General features: G+C 39.1%; 1 long non-coding RNA gene across 1 annotated transcript in view; it reads left to right on the top strand.

Annotated features, from left to right (window-relative positions):
- Window positions 1–27,681, top strand: part of LOC148115400 (uncharacterized) — a 50,606-nt gene that overhangs the window by 798 nt on the left and 22,127 nt on the right. The gene's annotated exons all lie outside the window — the stretch shown is intronic.

The following is a 27,681-nucleotide window of genomic DNA, read 5'->3' as shown; positions in this document are numbered from 1 at the left end:
AATTGAGCTTGTTTTACAGAGGGACATCTGCATGCCACAAACACCTTCCAATACCTCAAATTACACTCCCATATGTCCAGGAGGCAGAGCCTTATGAGACAAAATGGATCTTATTCTGTCCAAAACTGATAAGACAATTTTAGCTAATGTTTCTATTACTGTAAATGGAAAGGTAGTCCGAGTCTCTGAGTCAGAAATGTAAGGTATCTGTATGGGATCTCTCACAAGTCTTTCCTGAGAAACTCATCCTCTCTGTTGTTTAGAACTTCAATGTTCTTTTCATATATTTTATTGGTGTGCTATGTGTATTTTGTGGGTGCCTTGGAATAGGTATTGTCTTTGGCAATTGTCTGGGCGAGTCTCTGCAGTTTTCTTGGCAAAGTTTTTTTAGACGTGGTTTGCCATTGCCTCCTTCCTAGAGCTAAGGGAAAGTGACTGGCCTAAGGTCACCCAGCTGGTTTTGTGCCTAAGGCAGAACTAACATGAGATTCAAGGTGCTGGTTATTACCTATAAAGCCCTACATGGCCTAGGCCTGGGGTACTTGACGGACCATCTGTGGCCAGTGACAGCTCCCCATCGCCCGGTGCATTCCTACAGGGAGGGCTTCCTTGGAGTGCCGTTGTATGGCAACTCCTAGGGAACGGGCTTTCTCTGTGGGTACACCTACCTTATGGAATCAACTCCCCCTGGAGCTCTAGGTGGCCCGTGACCTGCGCTCTTTCCACCATGACCTTAAGACATGGTTATTTCGCCAGGCCGGATTGGACTGAAGGGGTTTTTAAGGGGACTTTTAATGGTTTTTAACACTTAATATTGATTTTATCTGTTTTTATTGCTGTGAGCCGCCCTGAGTCCTTTCCAGAGAGAGGGTGGCATATACGCTTAATAAATAATAAATAAATAAATAAATAAATAAATGTCTCCCAGTTTCTAATCGATACCTCCACCACTTCAGCAAACTGCCTCTGCTTCATATTTTAGTATATAATAAATACAGATAGACCTTGACTTCTATCCATTTGTCCAGTGACTGTTTAAAGTTACGGCAGTGCTGAAAACAATGGACGTACAAACAGTCCTCAAAGTTACATTCATTGCAGCACCCCTGCAGTCACATAATTGCAGCCCAGGCATTCAGGTGCCCAGCTTGTGATTATAACATCGCAGGGAGTTGCACTCACATGATCACATGATTTTTGACCTTCCCTGCCAGCTTCACACAAGCAAAATCAATGGGGAAGTTGGCAGGGATTGCAAGTCGCTCTGGTAAATCACTCTCGCTTTTTCTCCCGTCCATGGCACCTATCTGTACATGGCCTATACCGACCCTCTCCTAAGTTGCACGTGATCTGTGTTGGCCTTCCTAGCCCCCACTACCGTTCACTCATGACACCCCGCCCCCACCCCACAGCAACCCCAGGCTCTTTATCTGGGGCTCCTGCCTCTTCTTGCTTAACGACCCATACACCTCAGACCCATACACCTCAGGTATACAGCAGCAACTAGGACTGCCGAGATGGTTATCACTAAGTAATGTGGTCATCTGACAAGATGCCTCATGACTGCATTGCTTAGCAATGGCAGTCCTGATCCCAATTACCATCATAACTCAAGTATTCCATGTATAAAATAGCCATCAAGGTGTTGGACTAGGTGGATAAACCCATATTTAATTGCTGTCTTAGCCATTGAAGTTCTTTGAACCAGACAATCTTTCTCAGCCCAACTTATCTCACAAGGCTTTTGTGAGGAAAAATTGGAGGAGGGACCCCCTTGTATACCACCTAGAAATCCTGGAAGGAACATGGACTGTAATAAATAATGAATATTCTCATCTACATTCTTGAGCAAATCATTAGATTGTTTGTCTTGTCCATCTCAGCTTCTCCTCTCTGATCCCCAACTAATAGCTCTTGAGTATGCAACCTCTTTTTTTTACGATCCAATCCTATTATTACATGGTAATAATTTGGAGACCAATAATGGATAGTCTGGAGGAACCCAGAACTTGGTTTCTAGTTTCTAGTATAGGAGCCGAGGTGGCGCAGTGGTTAGAGTGCAGCACTGCAGGCTACTTCAGCTGGCTGATAGCTGCAGTTCAAATCTCACCGGCTCAAGGTTGACTCAGCCTTCCATCCTTCCGAGGTGGGTAAAATGAGGACCCAGATTGTTGGGGGCAAATATGCTGACTCTGTAAACCACTTAGAGAGGGCTGTAAAAGCACTATATAAGTCTAAGTGCTATTGCTATTGCTAGTTTCCTCTTGCTGGCTGAATGCTAAATGCCTTAGAGCCTTCCTAAGGGCCTGCATCTCCTATTAGGAAATTAGGGTAGACAAGGAGCTGATCCTTTTTTTTTGACAAGCTAAGAAACATTTTCCCTTGTCATCTTCCCAGGCTGCAAAATACACTCCTTTGAAAGTTGTATTTTATCCCCACTCTTTAGGAAATCTATAAAGCCAGATCTCTCCTTTGAGGGGTAATCCTTAAAGCCACATCCCTCCTTTAATCCATCTGTTTGACTTTTTATTATGTTTTAAGTTTTGTTATTTGGTATGACACTCATCAGAGTAGAAAGAGAGAGCGCAAATCTGACAAACACATGGGAATTTCTCAGAGACTGACTTTGTGACTTCTTAATTTCAGTCTAAGGATTTCCTGCCGCAGGGCTTTTTCTTATAGCTGAATCCTAATCTGAGGACAGTTCAGTGCCAGCTAGGTCATCCAGCTGCCAGCTAGGACCCTCACTGTTTCAAGTCACAGGACTTGAAGCAATATTAGTAGGAATTGATCTCAATCATCTAATTTCCCAAGAAACAGCAAAATTACATAGGAAGATACGATCTGTAGAACAATCCTTTCCATGTAGCATTCCAAACTAGGTTTATAGCAATAGCTTGGACAGGAACTAAATTAAGTTTTTATTGACTGAATAATTAGATAATTTACAGTAGATTGTCTCTCTCTTCATTTCTGACCTCCCTCCCTTTTTGGTACATCATAAAAATAAAAAGGCTGGGCTGTATCTATGTTTTGAGTGTATTCTTGAAACATATGAACGAGAGCCCATGCACCAATTAGGCCTTCTGTACTAGCAGAAGTCAGTTTAAAGGAAATTGAACCAGTCAAATCAATCTGAGTCTTCCCTAACTCTCCAGGAAACTATCCTGTCCTCTGGCCCCTTCATAGACTTGACGTTCCCTGTTCACCCAGAATTGAACAGTACTGCAAAGGAAAGCTGAGTTGGTAATGGTTATGAGCATAGGAGCATTTCATCTGGACCACAACGGTGTGATCCCTAAGTGAGTGTCAAGTGTGTGGTGCTTTTTGTCTCTTTGTTTCCTTCTAATGGAAGTCTGGATTGTTGCAGCCCAGAAATTCATGGGAATTTCTCTAACCCTAGTTGAGAACTTTCCATCTTTTGGCCTTCTGGTCTTGGGGCATGGGAACAAGTAACAATATCCGCTCTGCCTGCCTGCCTGCTTCTCCCCCCCTCCCCAACTTAGAAACTGCCTATCTTCCTCACAGTTTTTCTACTTTAGCCCCTTCTCTTGGTTCCATCCAGTGGAGTGGTCTGCTCCTTTGGCTACTTAGTTTGCCTTTGGAATAGTTTAATGGAGCGACAGCATATTTTTTGCTCCAGACTCACATTGTTTTTCAACTTCCTTGCTCAAACCTATAAAGCAGTGGTTCCCAACCTTTTTTTGGCCATGTCCCACCTAAGCATCTCTAAAATCCTGATGCCCCCCACTCCGTGACATATAATTCTTCTTATTCAAAAAGTGACTCCTACTCACACGGAAGAAGCCTAAGAGGCCATTAACTTGGTTTAAACAAGGTTCCAATTGCCCCCATTAAAAATCAAATTGCCCCCCTGTGGGGCATGGACCCCACAATGGGAACCACTGCTATAAAGTGTTTGAAAGTCTGCTATTCTGTTCTACTCCTGAGAGCTTGGGCTTGGAAATATCTGAACGGTTTCAGTTTTACTTGTGAAAATGTCTTGGTTTGTGAGCTTTTTTCTTCACCCAATTCTGCCTGGCAGGTGATGCTGCAGAAAATGAGGTCAGTGTATGCCGGGTTCCCTGGTGTTCACCCTTAAATCCATTCCATCTCATTAGCACATCAGTCTGCAAATCTTTCTGTTGGAAAGCAGCTAAGTTGATACTAATGCTGTTACTTTACTTCTGTATAGTACTGCTCTTCCCTCACCCTGAGTAGTTTACACGAGAAAAAAAGATTAAAAACAACTAAACCGTGCAATAGTTAAAATTAATAACACCACACTGTTCCCTTTCAGAGGAACTGCCATGCATAAAAAGAGAGGAGAGAGAAATAATAGACTAAAGAAATTAAAGACATGAGGTAAAAAATGGGAAACATGCCTAAAAGTCATAATGGGATTAGGCAGTTTTAAATTTAACAAAAGCAAGCAAGCAAGCAATAAATAAATAAATGAATGAATAATAAATTTAAGGCATACCAACAGTATTCACTAAATACTCCCCATGTCTTTTATGTTTGCAAATTGTGCTGGCTTCCATTATATCCACATGTTGCTTCATATATTGTGTTTTGTTTCTTAAACTTCTCACCTCTCTTGTATGCAGGACCTCATCCACTCATTACAAATCAGTTTTCCTCTTGACCCATTCTTTTTTTCACATACTTGTTTTGAAATTTGTTTCTCCTTCATTCTCTTAATTGCTCTGGGAATGAGGAAAGTTATTAAACCACTGCATTGTCTGTCTTAACAGACATGTTGACTGAGGGATCATCTCCATTTTTCTCATGAAAAATCTCTGGATAGAGGATCTGTTCTCCCTTTTTCCAAAACAATCTGCCTCCTTGGTGGTCAGCAATTCTCCTGTATTGATACACAGACATTTCCTGTAATGAAAGAAATTAAATTCCTTTGTAGCTATTTGATTTGGATCTTCTCTAATGATTTAAATGGGCCTTTGTTGTGTTATTGTCTGTTTTGATCAGTCAGTGGCATCCACTCATCTGATCTGAAGGTGCTTTCAGGGCCTTTGTACTGCCATCCATTCCAGTTGGTAATTCAACAGTGTTGACTCATAATGAATCTACATTCTTTGCCCTGCCTTGCCCTGCTTGAAGGTAAGCTCCCTACCCATTAGTCTGGACTAATCTGATTTCCAGATGGCTCTTTTAAATCAGTGCTTCTAGTCTGGATTACATCAAAAGTCCGACAGGCTGAGAAATGGGTGAGAAATTATACATCAACTGGGAAAATTTCGTTGCTTATCTTCAATCATCTTGCTTTAATGCTTCATTGGTTTGGCTCCAGCACTTGTTCGACCTGCTGTCTTAGCTCTAAAGAGTAGAATCTCCAAGTTGATGCAGATAAGAGCTTTTTCTCTTGAAAACATCTGGATTCCATGGAATCCCTTTCCTCCTCTTTGCAATAGTCACTACATTCTTACATGCTGAGAATTCTCTAATCCTAGATGACTTTCCATCTCAGTTTGAGTAAAATAACTTCTTAGAAAGGCTTGCCCAGAGTTCTCATTATCTATGCCACATTTAGCTGTTCTCAAATGCTAATCTGCCTTATCTTGCATGCTTTATCTTCTTATAAAGTGTGTGTGTGTGCGCACACACACCTATGTGTAGGGGTGTGCATTTGTCTCTCTCTCTCTGTATAGAATAGATACACACACACATACACACACACACATGCAACTAGTGGCAGGTTGTTATAAAAAATAAGTACCTTTTTTTTTTCAAAATGTAGCCAACAACGGAAAATTTTCCTACTGAATGTGCATGTTGTACACCATAGAATGTTCAGCAAGATTGGTTGCAATTATCCTGTTAGTGATGCAAAAAAAAGGATTTGGAGATAAACACATCTTTTTTGTTTTGGGACTTTTCTTCTACTTGTTATACTTTTACACTGAAAATCATGCAAATTATTTTAGAACTGTTGAAGCTTGTCAAGGCTGCCTACTAGTTTCTTGACGTTATTTCCAGTATTTGGAATCTATTAAGGCATCAAAAATTATTGATCCGTTGTGCAAGAAACAGTATAACTACAATAATATGTAACATTGGATGGATAGATATATGTCTGATTTGTAGCAGCTGCATTTTGTTGTTTTCTGATCCATAATTTTTTTCTCAATAGAAGGATGAAACAGAGGAATTCTAAGCAAATGTTTCTTGTTTTGTCTATAACAAGTTAAAAGCATTTTGTTAATTGTTGTATTATATGTGTGTTAATACTATTACAGTGTAGAACATTTGATTAATATATTTGTACCATCCAAAGATTAATTTGATATTTTTAGTTCTTATCATTTTAAAAAACTTATTTCCTTTGTGTGATTTATTATGCTAGCATTTAATTGTCTGCCTTATTGTCTTGATTTACACTTTAATCTTAGCTTTTCATTTTTTAATGTCTGAAAGAAATTATTCAGGTAGCCGGGTTCTTTTACATGCATATATGTATGCCTGTATGCATTTTAAATAAGCAGCTTCATTTTTAAGGAACTTGTGTTATTACTGAATAACATGCACGAGAAAACCCTACCTCAAGATTAAAAAAAAATTAATAAGCATGTATCAGAACATAGTCTAAGGTCTGGCAATAATTCTGAAATAAATATGTTAACTCAGTGTTGGGACATCTGTAAGAAAAATGCCAGATTTCTTTGGATAGAATTGCAAATACTATTGGATCAAACCTTGGATAACTGCTGCCAGCTATTGTAAATAATTATTAGCACAATAAATTTGTTCCCATTATTTCCCATATTTCTTTATAATCAGCAATTCCCGACCTTCTTAAATGGGTCAGTGCAACTGTAATGTTTAGAATATGCAGTGATTGCTCTCAAAGAATCTCTTGGGAGAGAGAGTTAGATCCCTACTCACAGAATGGCTGGACTAATTGGGTGTAATGGGTGTAATTAATTCAAAAGTCCTGCTTTACCAAAATACTACTTTGCCGTTCCTTTCCTCAAGATAGTAGCCACTCCCCTTGCTTAGTTTTATCCTTTTGAGGCATGCGTAGGCACAGCTCTCACTGCTCATTTTTATTTGTAAGGAAGCATATAAAGCTTATATATTCCAAGCCTATTTCTTTTGTGTGCATGCACTTTCGAGTCAGTTTTAACCCCTGGCATCTGCCTGGATGATGCGGTTTTCTTGGCGAGGCCTTTAGGAAGTGAATAGAATAGAATAACAAGAGTTGGAAGGGACCTTGTAGGTTATCTACTAGTCTAATCCCCTGCTCAAACAGGAGACCTTAAACCATTTCTGACAGATGGCTGTCCAGTCTCTTCTTGAAAGCCTCCAGTGATGAAGCACCCACAACATCTGAAGGCAAGCTGATCCATTGGTTGATTGTTGTCACTGTCAGAAAATTTCTCCTTATTTCTAGGTTGAATCTCTCCTTGATCAGTTTCCATCCATTGTTCCGTGTCTGGCCTTCAGGTGCTTTGGAAAATAGGTTGACCCCTGATCCTCTCTGTGGCAGCCCCTCAAATATTGGAATGCTGCTATCATGTCACCCCTGGTCCTTCTCTTCATTAGACCAACCATGCCCAGTTCTTGCAAACCTTCTTCATATGTATTAGTCTCCAGTCCCCTAATCATTTTTTGATTGCTCTTGTGGTTTGCCCTTCCCTCCTTTCTAGCCCTGAAAGTGATCGGCCCAAGGTCACCCAGCTGGCCTTTGTGCTTAGCATGAGACTAGAGTTCACTGTCTCCTGGTTTTCTGGTGTTCTTTAATCCTGCACCAAAGTGCCTCAAAGAAAAATTTATAGGGAAGGTTTGGGGTTAGGCTAAACAAATCTATCACATCAAGAACTGTCCCCTGAAACCATAGGTACATGAATTAGAGCGCTGTTTCTCAAACTTGACAACTTGAAGATGTGTGGACTTCAACTCCCAGAATTCCCCAGCCAACCCTAAAACAATGTTGTTCAAACTTGGCAATTTGAACATGTCTTGGCTGGGGAGTTGAAGTTCACACATCTTCAATATGCCAGATTGAGAAGTAGTGATTTAGAGAGAACTATGGACAATCTGAGGTACCGCATACTCCTCTCTAATTTATATTGTTGCCTGGGACTGGCCATTCTTGTTGAAGGGGTCAAAAGCAGCTATTGTTATCCGAGAAATTTACTGTTTTCTTAAAGAGCAGAGTACCTTCACTATATCTATACTGTATGGGATACATGGCTTAGTTCTAAATTCTGCCAGCAGCATTATATTTAAATTAGGCTGCATTTTCATTGATTATCCTCTCTTTCAAAGTTTCACACAAATAAGAAACTGGGAGCTAGTACTCAACATCAACATTATTCAAGTAACAAAAATGAAAATAGTGTAGGTTTGCCCATTTCCTTTCACAGTTGGGGTGAAATGACAGAAATAACTTCAAATATATCTTTGCGGCTTTTTTCTCCCACAGATCTGTAAGACACACGTAGAGTACACTTAACTCCTCAGCTGATCATACTGTGTTTGAAGCAATAATACACACCCAGGTTTTAATAACTACAGTACATAATCTGATGAGGGGAGTGGGTGCATAAGGGCTACAAATTCCTCTGTATAATGCAAAGGAAAAGAAATCTATGCCAATGCATTGTCCTTCTAAAAGCAGAAAGAAATTTATAAGATGTCATTGGGCACTCAGTGATATAAACAGGGAGAGGCCACGTGGCAAACATTAGGTGGGGAGCAAGTAAAGGATTAGCAAATTATGGAGTCATAAGGACTAGCAAGGTGTAACATAGTTCAGTTTTTTCCTCTTTACATTTTCAAACATCTAATCATTAAGGTCAGCCACATTTCTGTTTATTCCTACTGTGCTAAACCATGTCTTCCAATTTTCTGAAAAGAAGGCATTTTTCGATCTTCATTGTAGGATAAATTTGACTTCAATGTTGTTTTTGACCTTAATTGGTGCTACTTAGTGGAAGTTTCACTGCTTTTTCTTACACCTTCTGTTTCCCTTTGTGTCTCCCTTTTCCCTTCCTGGTTGCTTACCCTTCCTATTCTGAAAAAGCAATGGAAGGAGGCAGTGGTGGGATTCAATTTTTTTAACAACAGGTTCTGTGGGTGTGGCTTAGTTGGGGGTGTGGCTTGGCAATCATGTGACTGGGTGAGCGTGGCTAGCTGGTCACGTGACTGTGTAGGCGTGGGTAGCTCGTCATGTGACCGGGTGGGCGTGGCTATGTGCATAGACTTTTTTCAGAGGGCTGAAAAAAGTCATTTCTGACTGGGCCTCGCACTTTTGACCGGTCCTCACACTTATGACCATCCTCACATTTATGCCCGTGCAGCTTTCTTAACAACCATGTCACTCATTTCACAACTGCTTCTCTTCACCATGGTGACAAGATAGGGCAAAAACGTAAAATGTGAGGACAGTCGTAAGTTCGAGGACTGGTCAAAAGTGCGAGGACCAGTCAGAAATAACTTTTTCAGCCCTCTGAGTAGTCCATATGCATAAAAGGATACAGCAATAGAGAGGGATGAAGGAAGGGAAGGGAAATTAGAGTAGGAGGGAGGGTAAGAGAGGGAGGAAGAGAGGAGGAGAAGGAGAAAGGAAGAGGAAGTAGGGAGGAGAAGAAGAGGGGGAGGAAGAGAAAGTAAGAAGGAAAGAAAAGAGAGAGGTGGTAGATTTGAGGAGAAAGATTGCTGTACAATAAAAAAGATGAAATGGAAGAAAGGCAACCCCAAACAAATATAAAGATATAAAGATAAAGAATGAATTGTTAAACTTTAAAGAATAAAAGAGAACATATATGAATAAATAGCAATAATTAGAAACACACATACAAACATACAATGTATTTTCTTTGAACAGAGTATTTGGCCGGTTCACAAATTTAAACAGTGTTTAGTCATTTCAATTAAATTTACAATTTCTATATTTCCTTTTTGCCATATTTATTCCTCATCTATTTTTGTAAAAAACCAATATTACCCTTCATCCTCATCTCTAATCTTAATCAAATTCAATTTTTCCCTTCTATTCTATATTACACCCCTTCCCATTGTCATCTATTTTTATATCCATCCTCACATTGGTTAATTATGTAATATTACAGTTGTTTAATATAAATTCAACATTTTAATATAAATCAATTAGTTATATAACTACCTTTTTGTATATTAATCAATATGAACATGAATATTCCAATTATTTCCATGCAATCCAATTTCTTACAAATCAATTAATTATATTTACCAATAATAATAAACCAAATAATTTCCCCCATATATTCCTCCAAACCACAACTTAACCATTTCTGCTTTCAGAAATATACAATTAATAGTATCTCAATTATTACAATTCCCTAGTTAAATAGAGCTTTTTTTCTTTTGTGTTTTAAAATCCTGAACTCTCCTCTTTTTCCCTAAATTTCCCATTGTTTGCACCTACCTTTTTTGGTGAGGAAAAAGAAAAGAATTCTGCCTGCCTAATTTTCCAACCTTGCAGCAACAGCAAAGCAGTTTCAGTTTCGTTTCTCAGCATAGCTAGGGGGAAAAAAATCAGCACTCTTTGCAAGGAAACAGAAGAGCCCTGAGCAAAACAGCTGAGACAAATCAGCTGAGAGCCAGGAGGCCAATTAGCCTATGCTGAAGCTCCGTGGGCCAATAAAATTACAAAAAAAACACCGAACCCTTTGTTAAATTGCTGGCTCCCCCGCCCCTCGCCCACCACTATTTATTGGCAATAAATAGTGGTGCGGAGGGGCGGGGCAAGCCAGCAATTTAACAAAGAGTTCAGCTGCACCACTGGCTCTAGGGCGGCCCTTTGAAGCCCCGCGGCAAGAATTTGAAGTTTTTTTTTCCTCTAGCCATCGGAGGCAGCAATAGATTGGGAGTGGGCGGGGTAAGCGAACGGCCGGCGATCCAACAGAGCAGAGAGTGAGGGTGAGTGAAGGCGTGGAAGCTGCTTTCTCCATCCTGCTCTCTTGCGTCCGGAGCCGGTGGGGAACCACGTGGCAGCCCACGTGGATCCCAGGCAGCGGAAGTCAGGCTAGGGAAGGGGTGGGCAATTGTGGCTCTTTTACAACCTGTGGCCTTCAACTCCCAGAATTCCTGAGACAGCCAAGCTGTCTCAGGAATTCTGGAAGTTGAAGTCCACAGGTTGTAAAAGAGTCACAATTGCCTACCCCTGGCTACGGTAGGCTGGCGCCGCGCGGGTGGGAGGCGAGGGGCGGGCGAGCCAGCAATTTAACAAACGGTTCGGGGGCCAATAAATTACAAAAAAACACCGAACCGTTTGTTAAATTGCTGGCTTGCCCGCCCCATTTATTGGAAATAAATAATAGTGCGGAGGGGCGGGGCAAGGGGCGGGGCGAGCCAGCAATTTAACAAAGGGTTCGGCCGAATCCCCTAGAACCCCCAGAATCCCACCACTGGAAGGAGGTTCTCTGGTCTTCCCTAGAGATTTCAAAAGATCAGAAAGGCTGTTGGAGGGAGAATTGTGCAATGCAACAACTCCATACATTCAAAAATAAATATATTTGAATGAAAGCAGCATTAGAAATCCCTATTATATTCTGGTTTCCTGATTGCTTATTTGTAATTTATGACTATCATTAAGTGTTGTACCTTATGATTCTTGATGAACATATCTTTTATTTTATGTACACTGAGACCATATGCACCAAGACAAATTCCTTGTGTGTCCAATCACACTTGGCCAATAAAGATTCTGTTCTATTCTATTCTAGTCTTGTTAGATTAATGGAGTGGCTTTTCTGAGTAGATTTTAGGAATAAGATTCAAAATAAACTCCAGAGGGATTTTCTAAATCAATAGTTCTTAAACTGGGGGATAATTTGGGCATATCCTGAAGTAATGGAGTCATTTGTAATTGTTTCTTTGTGAGTTGAGAATCCAGTTTGGGACAACTACTGCCAAGAGACAACAAAAACTGTTTTTTATAGGAGTAGTGACACCATTCAAAATCAGAAAAAGGCTTAATTGGATCTAACAGTTTAAGAACCACTCTTGTGTAGGAAGAGGAATGGCAGAGGAAAACCCATTGAGTGAGTGAAGTTACATTTTTCCTTTGTTTGAATTTCTCCTTATTTCAAAGTGCAAACAGCATCTACACATAGTAGGCCTTTACTTTTCAAAACATCAAGGATGGTAAACACTTTGTGAGGAGGATGTGGGCTTGTTTGAACATATGAAAAGTACAAGCAAGGGGTACAAAGTGGTAGAGTAATTGTCTAGTGGTTAAGGCATCAAGCTAGTAAGAGGGAGACCATGGATTCAAGTCCTGTCTTAGCCATGAAAGCCAGCTGGGTGATTTTGGGCCAGTCACTTTCTCTCAACCCAACTTGCCTCACAGGGTTGTTGTTGTGCAGAAAATAGGAAAAGGAATATGGGTGGGATATATTCATGACCTTAGGTTAACAAACAAATAAACGGAATAGTAGTTGTGTGATTCACAATCGCATACATAATATGTAAAGTGGGTTTGGAAATGGGGTTAATATTATGGCCACAGTCTAACTGTATCTAGCTGCATTTGTAACTTACAACATACATCATAAACCAGAATCCCGTCATTGCCACCTGTATTTATAAATTTTTGCCAACACAAGTGTGGCATCCGATCGGCTCCCACCCTCTTATGTAAGAGCTTTAAAATCTGGCTCTGCCAGTTGCCCTGGAACTCCAATGAGGGAACTTCATGCTTGAAGTGGTTGATAGATTAATAACAGATCCCACTCTCCCCCCCCCCCCTCATCCTATTCCCTCCCTCCCCAACTTTTAGTTACAGTTGATAATTTATATATTTATAGTATTTTATTTGTATTATATACAGTACATGTTTTGTATAGTTCTATCCTTTTTAACGTTGTAAGTTGCCCAGAGTTACCCTGTGGCAAGAAGGGTATTAAACAAATTTAATAAAATAAATAAATAATAAATTTTCAGTGTATCCTTGAACATATAATACAGAATAAGGCTTTGATTTTGTACTAAGATACCACTATTAATTTTATCTCAACCTTGCAATTTTGAGAGGTGTGGACTTCAACTCCCAGAATGTCTGACTGGGGAATTCTGGGAGTTGAAGTCCATTCAACCTAGGTGCCAAGGTTGAGAAATGCTGCTATGGATTGATGGGCAAAGTACAGGCTCAAAGTACATTCAACTTCCTCCTGCTGCTTTTTTCCAGTGGATTTCTTACTATGTTATTGAACCTGTCTGTGGGTATTGTAGAGGTCCAGCTTGTATTTTCGGAGTCAATCCATAATTTAAAAAATTCTGGGCAGGGGGTGGGGGTGGGGTGTACTGTAGCTGTATTTCCAAGAGTAGCTCAGCATATTAATTCCTGGAATATAATCACATTGACTAAAGAGAGGCTTTATAAAAAACATTATGTACAAAATTTATACAAGTTGTTCATTAATATGGTACAAAAAGAGAGATTTCTTCTTCTTGAACAAATTGTCCTCTTGGGAAAATTTTGCTCTCTTGATAAGTCACTAATTTGGCCCATCTCCTCCTCAAGCAGATTAGAGAAGAAAAGAAGATAAGAAGTCTCTGATAGGAGGCAATAACTAGCATTGCTGAGTTATTCTGATCATTAGGGCAGATGCTGAGATCAGGCAAGGCCATAATCCATAATTGTACTTTGTTTGGTTTTGACTCAATATGTTACATAAACCTACTCATTGCACTTTGCAAATTAAGGTGGCATGGACTTGGATTTGTGGGAACATAGCCAATTGCAATGATTTCATAAACCAAGGATTTGTCCTCTGGGACAAAATTCCTCTCCTGAGATCTGGTTGCCCCCCCCTCCCCCACTCTGCAATTGTTTAGAAGAGGCTTTCAGTCAGGCCTTTGGCAAGGGAGAGTGACAAGTCTTGTTTCATTAAGTTTACATTTATTTATTTGTCAAGCATATATAAGATTACAGGTAAAAAGTATAAACATAATTTGAATCCATGAAAAGAGTAATTTTATTTTTTTTAGTAATTTTATTGCTATTTTTTAAATCTTTAATCTGTATTGACTGCATTGTAATTTTTTTGATGGTTGTGAGCCATCCAGTCATTGAGACTTGGGTCACATATAAGTTTAATTTTATTATGATTGGTTGCACAGTCAATCAGATGTTTAGTTTACACTGGATTTGGCATTTTTATCCATCTAATGAGTTCTTCCCAAGGACCTGGGTTAGGCAGTTGTCGTTGTTAAAGGTATCATCAGTGGTGGGTTGCCCCCAGTTCGCACCGGTTCTATAGAATTGGTAGTGTTAGATGTAAATGCCTTATTCTCTAATGTGTAAATAGTGTATATAAGAACATCAAGGGTTAATTCATTCTTTGATTCCTAATGTATTCATGACTCATCACTCATTCTCATGACTCCACCCCCTGTGTATATAAGGACCTACCCTCCACAGTTTCCCCGCTTCTATCTGTGAATATTCAGTGAATATAGAATGCCTTTATGTAAATAAAAAGAGTTGTATTTGAACTCTTAATTCTCTAATGATTTATTGAGTCCGATCCAGAAAAACATCGCAACAATCTGGTAGCAGAGGATGGTTTGATTGACTCAATAAGAACTTAAACATGCCTAAAAGAGATAGACCCAACACCAGGGCATACAGCAAAGAAATGGAAGAAGATCAAGAAATAATAAATGAATCCACAAATGCAATTTCAAGAGAACCTGAAGAATATACCTCAGAAGATGAGGAAATAATAAATGAAGATGATGAACAAGAAGAAGACGAAATAGAAAACAACGAACTCAGGTCAGAAATACTAAAACTCTTAAAGAGCCAAAAGAGTGATGAGAATCTTGTCGCGGAACTCCAAAATGTTCTAAGAAACAACGGAGCAGCGAGAGAGGAACACATCACTACTAAAAAATCAAAAGACTTAAAAATAGTAAGTGATATGCTTACAGAAAAGAATGCAACGAAGAGGGAGAGCAACGGTCCCGCGTGAAATTTTGAATGGCAGCCATCTTGGTTTCAACTGACCCCCAAGATGAACGAAACTGAGCCAATCAGAAAGCTAGATTCAAAATGTCTGGCGCGAAAAGCCCTACTCGATATGAAAAATGAAAAAGAAAAAACACATACTTCAGAAGAATCAGAAACAGAGGATGAAGAAGACCCATTAGACATACAAGTAAAATCAGCAATGAAAACGCTTTTTGCTGCATTTGGGCCAAGACTAAAAATCACTAAAGAATCGCCAAGGAAGCAAGCAAGCAAACAAACGCCTCAGGACCTGCAAGCCTCCATCCCGAATTCAAGAACAGTGACACCCGAGCCCAGAGAGCCTTGCCGATTCCTCCCTACACCAAAAACAGAAGCAAGCGACATCTCCAGAAAGAGAAAGAAAAGGACAATCGCAGTTACCAGGACCCCAAAAATCGAGCCAGAGACCGACTCATCGGAAGAGGAGCCGAACGAGCGGGCGGCAACGGAGAGAACCTTCCACGACGAAGACAAAGAAAGAATGAGCAACGCGCATGCGCGAAGTCAAGAAAACAACCCGGGAAGATTTGAACTCATGAGGGAACCACACAGACTCGTTGCTGACATCCCTACACCATTCTGCAATTTTCTGCATTTGCAAGACCACGAACTGCCTCAGGTTGTAAGTAACGGCCAAAGTAATATAGGAAACTTGCCTAGTGACTTCCCAAAGTTAAGGGTTGATGGTATTAATCTACAAGAATGGTATCAGCAGCTTCAGGTTATTTTCATGAAAGAGAACTTATTATTTTTTATCACTAATCCTCCAAGAAGACCTTGGACTTTAAAAATAGATAGATTACACCATAGAGCCTTTTTTCTAATAATAGCCAGTATATCTCCTGCAATGTATTATAGCACCAAATCAAATCTGACTGTTTCAGAAATTATTCAATGTATGTTTAATTTGTTCCACAGCGACAGTGTAGCCACTACAACAAGAATGTCCAAAGAATTCTTTTCATCTAGAGTAAAACCAGGGGTTTCTATAAGTGAGCATTTAATATGTTTAAACAAAATAAGGGCTGAACTGCATTTAAGGGGAGAAGTTATTTCAGACCAAACAATGAAAAGTGTTATTATTAACTCACTTGACTCATCATGGGACAATTTCATGTCACATCTTGATACCATTAACTTAGGATATTTATCCATAGAAAGTCTATCCAACAAATTAATAACTGAAGACAATTCGAGAAAAAATCGATCTAACAATCACACAGAACATAGACCTGTTAGGAAAGTAGCTTTCCAAGAAAAATATAATGAAACATATAGATGCCATAATTGTGGGTCCAAAGAACATAATAGAAGAGATTGCCCCAGATTTTCAAAAGAAAGGCACAGACCAGAATACATGAACAGACACAATCATAGACAGCCTTCTATAGAAAGTCATAGATATAGGAGCCCACCAAATTATAGAGAAAATAGAGGGGGCAGAGAAAGCTCAAGAGATAAAAAATCTGGTTCACTGAATGGACTAAATAAACATGACAATACAAAACCCCAGCAAAGTGAAAATAATAATTGGCTCATCGATTCTGGGGCTACAAACCATACCACTAACAATAAAGATATATTGTCTTCTTTTACAGAAGATAAGTTTGTAATAAAAGTAGCCAATCAAGAAAAGGTTCAAGTACTAGGCAGAGGGAATGTAATTTTGCCTGGTTTAGGAAAAATAGAGGGGGTATTGTTAATACCCGAAATACCTCATAACATATTGAGTGCCATAAAACTAAGTAGGGACTCTGGTATTAATATAACTTTCTCAAAGGGAGAAGCAATCCTAAAGAAAAACAAAAGTAAAATAGGTACTGTGATAATTAAAGGGGGCTTGCCCTACCTCATAACAAAAGAAGAATGGCTACATAATATTGATTCAAATGTTGAAGAATGTATAGAAATAGATGATGAAAATGTTAGCAATAGTGACAATGATGATTGTATGATATCACATGATCAGAATGATGCACCCAACATAAAAAAACCAAAGATAGGTAAACCAATCCATGATGAGTGTGCTCACATCTTACATAGGAAGTTAGGCCATGCCAGCTTTCCTGTAGTACAAAAAATGACTGAACACGCAGAAGGTGTCAAAATAAAAAATTGTGAAAACTATTTGGAATGCTCAGTATGTAAGTCTACAAAACTAAAAACTAGCCCCAGACCAAAAAAATCTGCCAGATCAACTAACAAAATTTTTGACTTAGTACACATGGACCTAGTAGGACCACTTACTCCATCAATCACATATAGAAAACGTTATTTTCTAACAATAGTGGATGATTATAGCCGTTATGGTTTTGTTTACACATTGAAACATAAAGATGAGACTTTTCAAAAATTTAAGGAATTTTATAAACGCATAGAGACACAACATGATATTAGAATAAAGCAAATTATGACAGATAGAGGATGTGAATTCATGTCTAAAGAATTCTCTCAATGGCTAAAGGATAGAGGAATGCTACATTACACTTCCAGTCCATTTTCTGCGTTCCAGAACGGAATTGCAGAAAGGAAAAATTCCACACTACAAACAATGATTAGATGTACATTAGAGGATGCTGGCTTAAGTAAACAATTTTGGTCAGAGGCATTACACTATTCAAATTATACACAAAATAGGACCTGGTCCAGTATTATAAATAAAACACCATACGAAGTGATGTATAATAGAAAACCAAAATTGGCACATATGCATATTTTTGGAGTCACTGCAGACGTACACATACCCAAACAATTGAGAAGAAAGGGAGAAAATGTATCCAGAAGACTTAGATTCATGGGATATGAAACTGGTACAAAAGGATATAGATTCATTGATGGCAATAATAAATTTATAGTTTCCAGAACAGCCGTGTTCCATGAACAGGCCAACTGGTCTAAATTACATTTAAATGAAATATTCCCAAATAAACACATAGAAACAAAATATCATAAGGAAGGAACTGTAGATAAACAAAATATCAACAAACATGAAAACAAGACCAAAACCTGGACAAATAGCCAGTACAAAATAAAAACTGATACACTAACAAAAAAGGAGGCAAGATATATGCATGACAACAATAGTAAACCAGAAAGAACAATTAGGAACAATAGGAACAAGATGCCAGATAAATATAAAGATTACGTAATGAATGTAAATAGTGAACCAATAACACCTAATACGTACGAAGAAGTACTGAAACTTCCTCGCAAAGAAAAAGAGAAATGGGAACTAGCCATGAAAAAGGAAATGGAAAGTTTGAAAGGATTAAATGTGTTTACTCCCACAACTGCACCTAAGGACAAAACTATTATTGGTACCAGGTGGATATATAAAATTAAAAATTTGGAAGGAGGCAATAACCTGTACAAAGCTAGATTAGTTGCCCAAGGTTACGCACAAAAATATCCAGAGGACTATACAGACACATATTCCCCTACTGTGAGGACAGAGAGTGTCAAAACAGCTTTGGTGGTAGCATCAGCACTTAACCTTGATGTATTTCAATATGATATACAGACTGCGTACCTACACACAGAGTTAGATAAAGAAATCTATGTAAGGGCCCCTCACAGCCAATACACAAATAAAAATGAAACTTGGTTGTTAAACAAAAGCTTATATGGATTGAAACAATCCGGTAAAAGATGGTATGATTGTTTGGTAAAGGTGCTCAAGACTATGGATTTTAACACCACATCTGCTGATAATTGTTTTTTTGTCAAAAAGAATGATGACTGTGTTGAGTTTGTATTGATTTATGTAGACGATATTTTATATATTGGAAAACATAAAGGAAGAAGAGAAATTTTTGTGAACAAGCTGAATGAACACTTTTCACTAAAATCTTTAGGTAAGGTAAATAAGTATCTTGGTGTACAGATCAGTAAAACAAAAAAAGGGTTCCAGCTTACTCAAAAGGATAAAATTGTAGAACTTCTAAACAAATGTAATTTGAACAATGCTAAAACATGTGATACCCCCATGCAAACTGACTTTCTCAGAAATACTGATGAATCATCTCCTGAATTTAGGGATAACACATTTTATAGATCAATCATAGGTTCACTTCTTTATATATCTAATTGGACTAGGCCAGATATAGCCTTACCACTTAATTTACTGTCCAGATATGTCAGTAAACCAACAATGTACCATTGGGAAGCTGTCAAAAGGATTTTGAGGTACCTGAAAGGCACTTTAGATTTTTGCCTTATATTAGAACCAAATGACAACAAGGAACCAAGACTCATATGTTATGCAGATGCGGATTGGGCAGGAGACACATCTTGCAGAAAAAGTACATCAGGTTATATTTTCTTTTTAAATGATTGTCCAATTTATTGGTATACCGGCAAACAAGAACTGGTAGCTACTTCAACTACAGAAGCAGAATATGTCTGTTTATCCAAATCTGCAAATAACCTTGTGTGGTTTAATGACTTAATTTCAGAGGTTTGGAAGAAACCTATTTCACCTTTTATCATAAATGAGGATAACAAAGCAGCCATTGAAATCTCCAGATCTGATGCTATTGGACAAAGGTCCAGACATATAGATATAAAGTTTAAACATGTAAGACAATTATCTCAAGACGGTTTTATAAAAGCTGTGCATTGTGATACTTCGGAACAGATAGCTGACATTTTAACAAAGCCTTTACCATCCAAACAACATAAATATTTAACTTCCAAATTGCATGTATTGTATTGTCCCGAATCTGAATGTAATTGGTGTTGTGTAAATAATCGGCATTTAGAGGGGGATTTGTTAGATGTAAATGCCTTATTCTCTAATGTGTAAATAGTGTATATAAGAACATCAAGGGTTAATTCATTCTTTGATTCCTAATGTATTCATGACTCATCACTCATTCTCATGACTCCACCCCCTGTGTATATAAGGACCTACCCTCCACAGTTTCCCCGCTTCTATCTGTGAATATTCAGTGAATATAGAATGCCTTTATGTAAATAAAAAGAGTTGTATTTGAACTCTTAATTCTCTAATGATTTATTGAGTCCGATCCAGAAAAACATCGCAACAGGTAGTAAAACCTGTGGGAGGCTCCGCCCACTGACCCCGACGTCATCAAAACGCTTCTGCGCATGCGCATAAGAGCACGTGCGCGGCCCCACTGTGAACCCGTAGTAAAGGTAAGTAGAACCCATCCCTGGGTATCATCATAAGATGTAAGCAGTTCCAAGTAAACCTGCCTTATGCAGTTACAGTAACTGATGGTGATTTGGTCAATGCCAATGGTGTTCAAGTGGTACTCCAAAAATTTTGGGATTGCACCCAAGGTGCCTATTTCATACTATTATGCCTATTGCTACTATCTTTTTGCCACAGTCATCCTACTTCTATTTGCAGATCTTTGTATTCTTATATTCTTCTGTCTCCAAGTACTGCCAGATCCATTTTCCAGATTTTTTGTTTTTCTTATCGACAGTTGTTAAGTCTGGGTTGTTGTTATTATGGTTTGTCGCACAGTCAGCAAATGTTCAGACTGGATTTGGCATTTATATCCACCTATCGAATTATTATTGTTGCTGTTGCTGTTGTTCATCGCACACTCAGCCAGATGTTCAGACTGGGTTTGAACATTTTGTCTACCTATTGAGTCCTCCAAGGACCTGGGATAGGCAGATCTGGATATTTGATGGTGTTACAGATATCATTGCAGAATGGAAGCTGTTCCGAGTAAAGCTGCTTTTTTTCCAATGGAATTATTATTATTATTGTTGTTGTTGTTCATCGCACAGTCAGCCAGATGTTCAGGCTGGATTTGGCATTTTTTAAAAAAATTATAAACTTTATTAAAACACATATAAAACACATTTACAAAACATACAACATATAAGTAAATTTTCTTCTTAAAGCAATATTTCGTAGTGGTCCTTCAATTAATACAGTTGTGATTTTCCCTTTATGTTTAGCCTAGTAGTTTTTCCCATTCTCTTTTCTCCCCCCTTCTCTTTTTTCCCCCTCCCCTTAGGATTTCTTAACAATCTTTATATTTGAATTATACTTTTGTTTTGAAACCCCTGTTCATGTTTACTTGCCCATGGGAAATTATTAATATCTATTTACATCTTTATTCTATTTTTCTTGCACCTATATTTCTTTATTAGCGGCTTTGGCATTTTTATCTACCTATCAAGTCCTTTCCAAGGACCTGGGATAGGCAGATCTGGATGTATGATGGTGTTACAGATATTGTTGCAGGATGGAAGCTGTTCTGAGTAAATTTGCTTTTTGCAATTGACTGATGGTGAATTTGTCAATGCCAGTGGTGGTTAAGTGGTGCTCCAGATGTTTTGGGATTGCACCCAAGGCCCCTATTATTATTGGGACTACCTTTGCTTGTTTTTGTCACAGTCGTTTAATTTCTATTTATAGAAATTATTTTGTTATCTTCTCCAGTTCTTCCTCTTCTATTCTGCTTTCTCCCGGTACTGCCACATCCACTATCCAGACTTTTTTTGTTTTTCTTATTGACAGTTGTTACGTCTGGGGTGTTATATGTCAGGTGCCTGTCTGTTTGAATTCTAAAGTCCCAGAACAATTTAGCTTCTTCACTTTCTTTGATTTTCTCTATTTTATGAACAGCTAATATAGAAGGAGGCTTGCTTGCAGGCAAATGATATTTCTTGCAGATTTTCCAGTGCACCATTGTTGCTACTTTGTCATGCCATTGCATGTAGTCAGTCTGTGCAGTCTTCTTGCAGCAGCTTACCAGGTGGTCCACTGTTTCTTCAGTTTCTTTGCAGAGATGGCACATGCCGCCTGTTGCTATCTTCTCAATTCTGGCTTTGTATGCATTTGTTCTTAAGGCTTGGTCTCTTTCTTCAACATTGTTATTATAATTGTTATTATTAATGTGCGAACCCAACCCACATGAGGGGGGCTCTCAGACAGCAGAAGAGAGGGGCTAGATTAAGAAGGCGGAACTGGGAATCTTCTGTACCAGAAAGCTTGTCCAGGGCTTCCTAATCTTCTTTGCTGCCCTCTTCGTATTTGGTGAAGGGCGCTGTTCATCTGAGAAAAAAGATTCAGAGGTTAGGCCATTTGTGCATGAAATGGGAAAGGAGATGCTATCCTGTTTTCTTCTACAGTAGCAAAAGTTCTTTGGTGATACTTAGCTGCTGCATCCTTGGCAGTGAAAGCCTTGCTTAAAGGGAATATATTTTCTGACTCAGAACCTATGTTAATATCTCAATCCTGTAGCTACTTTTTAGATGAGCTATGATAGGTATCAGGAATAATTGTATGGTCCTTCTATGAGATGACTTGGGTGGGTGAGATACCTTGGTTTGGTACTCCTTGAACTCTACATTGCACACTTGAAGCTGCCACAATTGGCTCTTTTGCATAATCAGAGCCCAGAAGTGCACAATTGCTTTACTAACTTGAACATTATGGGTTAAATTACAGAAAGGATTAAATCAAACCACATTTCAACACAGGCTCTGCAAAATGGGCTTTAGCTTCACACAAAGGGAGGAATGTAATTCTGCTCAAAAGCACAACAAAAGAAATTCATAGCAGCTCATCTGGTAAAAGATTTGTGCAAATTGAAGATGTGGTCAATATACATAAAATAATTCATCAGCATGTCCTCCATTATGCATAAAGGGTAGTGTGTGCTTTGGTTCCTTTTAAGGGATAGAGAAAAAAAGGAAGTGCAGAAAACTTTTACAGGCTTCAGATATTTTTTAAGTGTTTTACATACTTGCCTGGATTTGCATAAAACAAAATGCATTATAATATTGCCCAATTCATGCCCAAGCTTTTAAAGGAGAAGATTTAAATGGTCATGCATTCCATTATGAAGCTGATTAACCACTAAAGAAAAGGCAAGTATTGACTAAATACTGTAAGAAAAAGGAATTAAAAAAAAATACAAAAGGGAGAAAAGCTGAATAATTATACGTAAGTAACCATTCATGGCCAGAGTCCAAGGACTCTATTGCATTTAAACAAGGAAGCATAAAAATCCTTGACTAAATTTTCCTTGCTGGTTACTTACAGCCATAATAAGAAGGTGATTCTCAATGCAAGTCTAAAATTCCCAAATATCATTTTGGATTTTGAAGGAAAGATTTGGGGTATAAAAGGAATCCAAATTAGCACCATTTTCTCTGTTCTGCCCAAATCTGAATCTGAATGGCTTCTAAAAGGAATTGGTGGAGTTCAGGATTATCATGGGCTTGAGCAGGGGGTTGGACTAGAAGACCTCCAAGGTCCCTTCCAACTCTGTTTGGTGACTCAGGACTATTTTTGATCTATTGACAGCATGTCTTCAAATATCAATTGCAGGGAACATCTGCAATGGTGGGAGGGGGATCTCTTCAGGAGATTCCCAGAAGGAATCTCTTGGCCACCTAAGAAACAAATTGCTAGCCTAAATAGATGTCTGTCTGAATAGTTCTGTTCAAGTGAGGCTCCCAGGCTTTACCAATTTGCAGTGTAAAAAGGCAGGGAAGAAGAAAGGTCTTCTGGATTGCAATCAGGTGGTGTTTTTTTTTTCCTGTTCTGCTCCCCTTTGAAGTACAGTATGTTGCCTGCAGAGGAAGAACCTCGGGCAGAGATGGGACAAAACCCCTAAACTATCCAAACTACCCAGTCAATTACAAACGCATTTGGAGTGAGTATATTAAGGCTTCAGAAGAAGAAGGAAGACAAACGGAAATAAAAAGCGTCCCAATTAAGTGTGTACCGGTCAAACAGAGATTCAGCAAATTTACTTCTTCAGTGTGTTTGATGACCGGCTAAATCTCAGAAGAGGAAATTTAACCCTGTTCCCGGAGGGAGCTGAGAGTGAGGGGGGAGTTTGATGGTGACAATCAGCCAATCAAGTAAGCACACATCTCTGAGGAGGGGGGAAGAGAGGATTGTCCGTGCTGCGCTTAAGGTAAGCCATGCCAATCATCACGTAGGCAAAGAGCCCTCACTGAATGCTCCAGATTTATATTTGAAGGTCCAGAGCAACTCTACGTGGGGGCGGGAGGGGGTGAGAAATAGCAGGAAAAGAGTGATTCTGTTCCCCCCTGTGTTTCTCCTCCGACAGGATGTGACAAAAGCTGAAATTGGGGGAGGGGGGGAATCCAAACAGGCCAGCAGGGAGGTCTGTAGCTCAAAAACGTGTCCCTTGATGGAAGGCTTTTGCTAGCCGTAGGGTGCATTGGTGCCAGGTTTCATGTACCATTCAAGAACCCTTGAAATCACAATAGCACCATAGGCCCCAATCTCTTCCTCCTTGGTGGGGAAGCTGGCAGAAAACAGACAGGGCAGGACAGCGTGTTTTTGAATGGGGTAGATTTCTTGTGAGTTTCCAAGGAGACAGGCTGGAGGGAAGGGGCAAGGAATAATGTCCACACCGGATAATTGGGGACTTGTTTTGTGTCATGGAGTACTGTGTACAGTGGATATTCCCTTACTGTGGGCTTGGTGAGGCCTTCTTATTTTTTTTAAAAAGGACTAGAAGACCTCCAAGTTCCCTTCCAATTCTGCTTTTGCTGTATTCGGTAGCTGTTTTTAATCCCTCTTTTATTACTTTATAAGTAACTCAAGGTGGCAAACATATGTAATATTGCTTCCCCCTCCTCCTATTTTTCCCACAACAACCCTGTAAGGTGGGTTGGGTTGAGAGATTGACTATCCCAATTGACTCTCATACCCAAGGTGGGACTAGAACGCACTGTTGCCTGATTACTGGCCTTGTTCCCTTAACCATTACTTTAAAAAGGCTCTCAAAACTTCAGCATCCCTGCCTGAAGCACTCCTAAGAAGAACTTTAATGCGCTTAAAAACATACCATCAAGCGATAGACAAGGTGAAAAAAAGATAAATATTTTGGCCTAGAAGCTTCAGTGTGGAAGCATTGAAGTTAAAACAAAGAACGAGACTGACTACAGCTCGGCAAACTCTGGGACTGTTTTTATCGACAGTGACCTCTGAATGATTATAATGATGATAACGATAAACTGAGCTGCAAGAATTACGTTTACAAGCTTAAAAGAGCCTTTTCTCAGAAGCACAGGCAATATTGTTCGGGCAGCCTAAGCTGCAGTCCAGCAACAAGGCCACCAGTGGGATGCTAAAGGCATTTGGGGAATGCTAAAGTCTGCAGTAAAAGAATAGTGGGAGAAAGAGGAGAAAGGAGGAGGAGGGTTTTAATTTAACAGATTATGTTTACTTTTCCTCTTCACCTTTGGACCATGAAACAAGTCAGTGAAACTCTGGGTGCTTATTACTTGGAAGAGGCATTGTGCACCCAGATTCTCCCACACCCAGTCGCCACGACAGGGCAAATTCCAGTCGGGGGTAGCCTCTCCCTCATGACTGAAATTCTGTGCATATTTACTGAAAAGTATGTCCCAAAGTCAGTGTGGTGTAGTTGATAAAAGTTGTTGAGCTGGGACTGGAGAGAGCAAAGTCAGTTGTTGCTGAAGCTCACGAGGTGACTTCAAGGGGGAGGGGCTCTCTCTCAACTCATCTTGTTTCTCAGGGCGGTTGTAGGGGCAAAATTGGAAGAAGGCATACAATGCACCAGAGTTGGAACAACCAGTGTAATCAGTGGTGGGAGAAAGATGACTAATAACGTGAATCTTCTTCCCCTTCTCCCTAGGGAACAGAGAGTTCAGCTGCATACCTGGGTTGTTGGAAGCCAGCCCCACTATACTCAGTGTGATTTATTCTATGTGCATAGCAGTGTAGTCATTCCTACCACTCATTCCAAAGTGAATGCAGATGTGAAATCCTAACCAGATTAGCTTGGGCAGTAAAAAAAAAAAATCTGAGAGCTCAGTGCAATTTAATTATGGGAAAGCTGTTGTCAACAGCAGAGAAAGCAGAAGTGAATCTGGGAATAAAAAGTTGAATGAGAATGACAAAGAGATTTACTAAAACATTGTAGTTAAAATCGGAACTGTACATTTCAACTCTATGGACAATTTTGTTGGGATAGATCTGGTAATCATCACGCACCAAATCATCTCATAAATGGACTAGTGAAAAATCCATGCTTTAGATTAGAAGGTCATCTATAATGAGTAGGCAATTGAACTCAAGTGGCTGGATTTGCCTATTCCACTAATCTATAAAACAGTTTGATTCATTTTGGCCTAACATGTTGCATGAACCTATCACTGAGTTTTAAGTCTTAAAGTAGAGATCATTGCAGCCTAAATTAAAGAATATCCTAAGCCAGCAAAACCCTGATTTTTAGTCTAACCACATACCTATAACCAATGTCACATATTTTGGAATGAGTATGTTTAGGATTAGGGTGCATGACTTAAAATCCTGGATCAGAGAATATAAATCAGATTGACTAAGGTGAAATAGGGAAGACCTTTTTGCCTTTTAAAAAAAAACACCCTTTGCTATAAATCAAAAACCACGTTTTTTGTTGTTCAGAAAGGGATGCATGAGAGAGTATGTGTTTCATTACGAGTGAGATAGGCTGTTCTCAGAAAAACTTACCAGGATCAAATCAGACTAGCACTTGGATGTAAAAACTATCCAGGAATAGCTTAGGAAGTAAAAACAGTACATGAAAGTGCTCACAAACCACATGTATATTGTGGTCAAGAAAACTACTGGATGTGTTCATGAATCAAATGTGACTTGAAGACAACTTAACCTTTGAGGAATCTTTTGTCTGCACTTAACATAGATCCACCAAGTGAGTTCCTGGTAAAGCTTATGCAGTTAGGTCATTGCTTCAGATTCTTACTGCAATTTATCATATAACTAGAGTCCAATCTAATTTACCGTTCCTTGCCATATGTCTCCATTCTTCTTAGAGATCCCTGATTGCTAAGGAAGGTCACAGTTAGAGGACATAGCCTCTCAATTGGTTTGAATAGATAATTTCAACAGCATTCAACTATCCACACAACAGATGTAACAAATACTTACATTTTATTCAATTTTTTAATAAACTGTTTATGGGTGATTATGATATTAATGATGTCAATAAAACTAATCAACAGCAGGGTAGTAAGGGTTGAATGTATACATTAATGCAGTATTTTGGTATTTATGTTTGGCAAAACATGCTTGAAGGATTACCAGAGATCTGGGCAACAAAAATCTGGATTGCCTCTAGAAGGAAAGAAATATTTCAGAGTTTTCTGTGTTGCTATTTGCTGGTTGCCCACCATATCATAGCCCTTTAAGATAAAACTCTTTGAAAAAAATGTTATTTGTGTTTCTTGTTTTATTTATTTATTTATTTATTTATTTATTTATTTATTTATTTATTTATTGGTTCGATTTATATGCTGCCCTTCTCTGGAGACTCACGGCGGCTTACAATGCGTTAAGCAATAGCCTTCATACTTTTGTATATACCTGCTTAGTAGGGCTTTTGCCCCCACCCCCCAAACGGTGTTCTTTTTTATACAAAGTCAGCTTATTGCCCCCACAATCCGGGTCCTCATTTTACCCACCTCGAAAGGATGGAAGGCCGAGTCAACCTTGAGCCTGGTGAGATTTGAACTTGCAGTAATTGCAGGCAGCTGGTGCTAGTTAACAGCACATTAGTTTACTACGCCACCAAGGCTCTTGAAGATACTGTCTTCAATTGGTCTTGTATAGGCAGTCTACACTTGGGATTCAAACTTCTGTTGCTAAGCAAGGCAGCTGTTAA

The sequence above is a fragment of the Pantherophis guttatus genome, chromosome 2 (genome assembly GCF_059756535.1).
Source record: "Pantherophis guttatus breed Tessera chromosome 2, ASM5975653v1, whole genome shotgun sequence".
Taxonomy (NCBI): domain Eukaryota; kingdom Metazoa; phylum Chordata; class Lepidosauria; order Squamata; family Colubridae; genus Pantherophis; species Pantherophis guttatus.
Note: the sequence above shows the minus strand (reverse complement) of the source record. Positions and strands in the feature narration are given on the sequence as shown.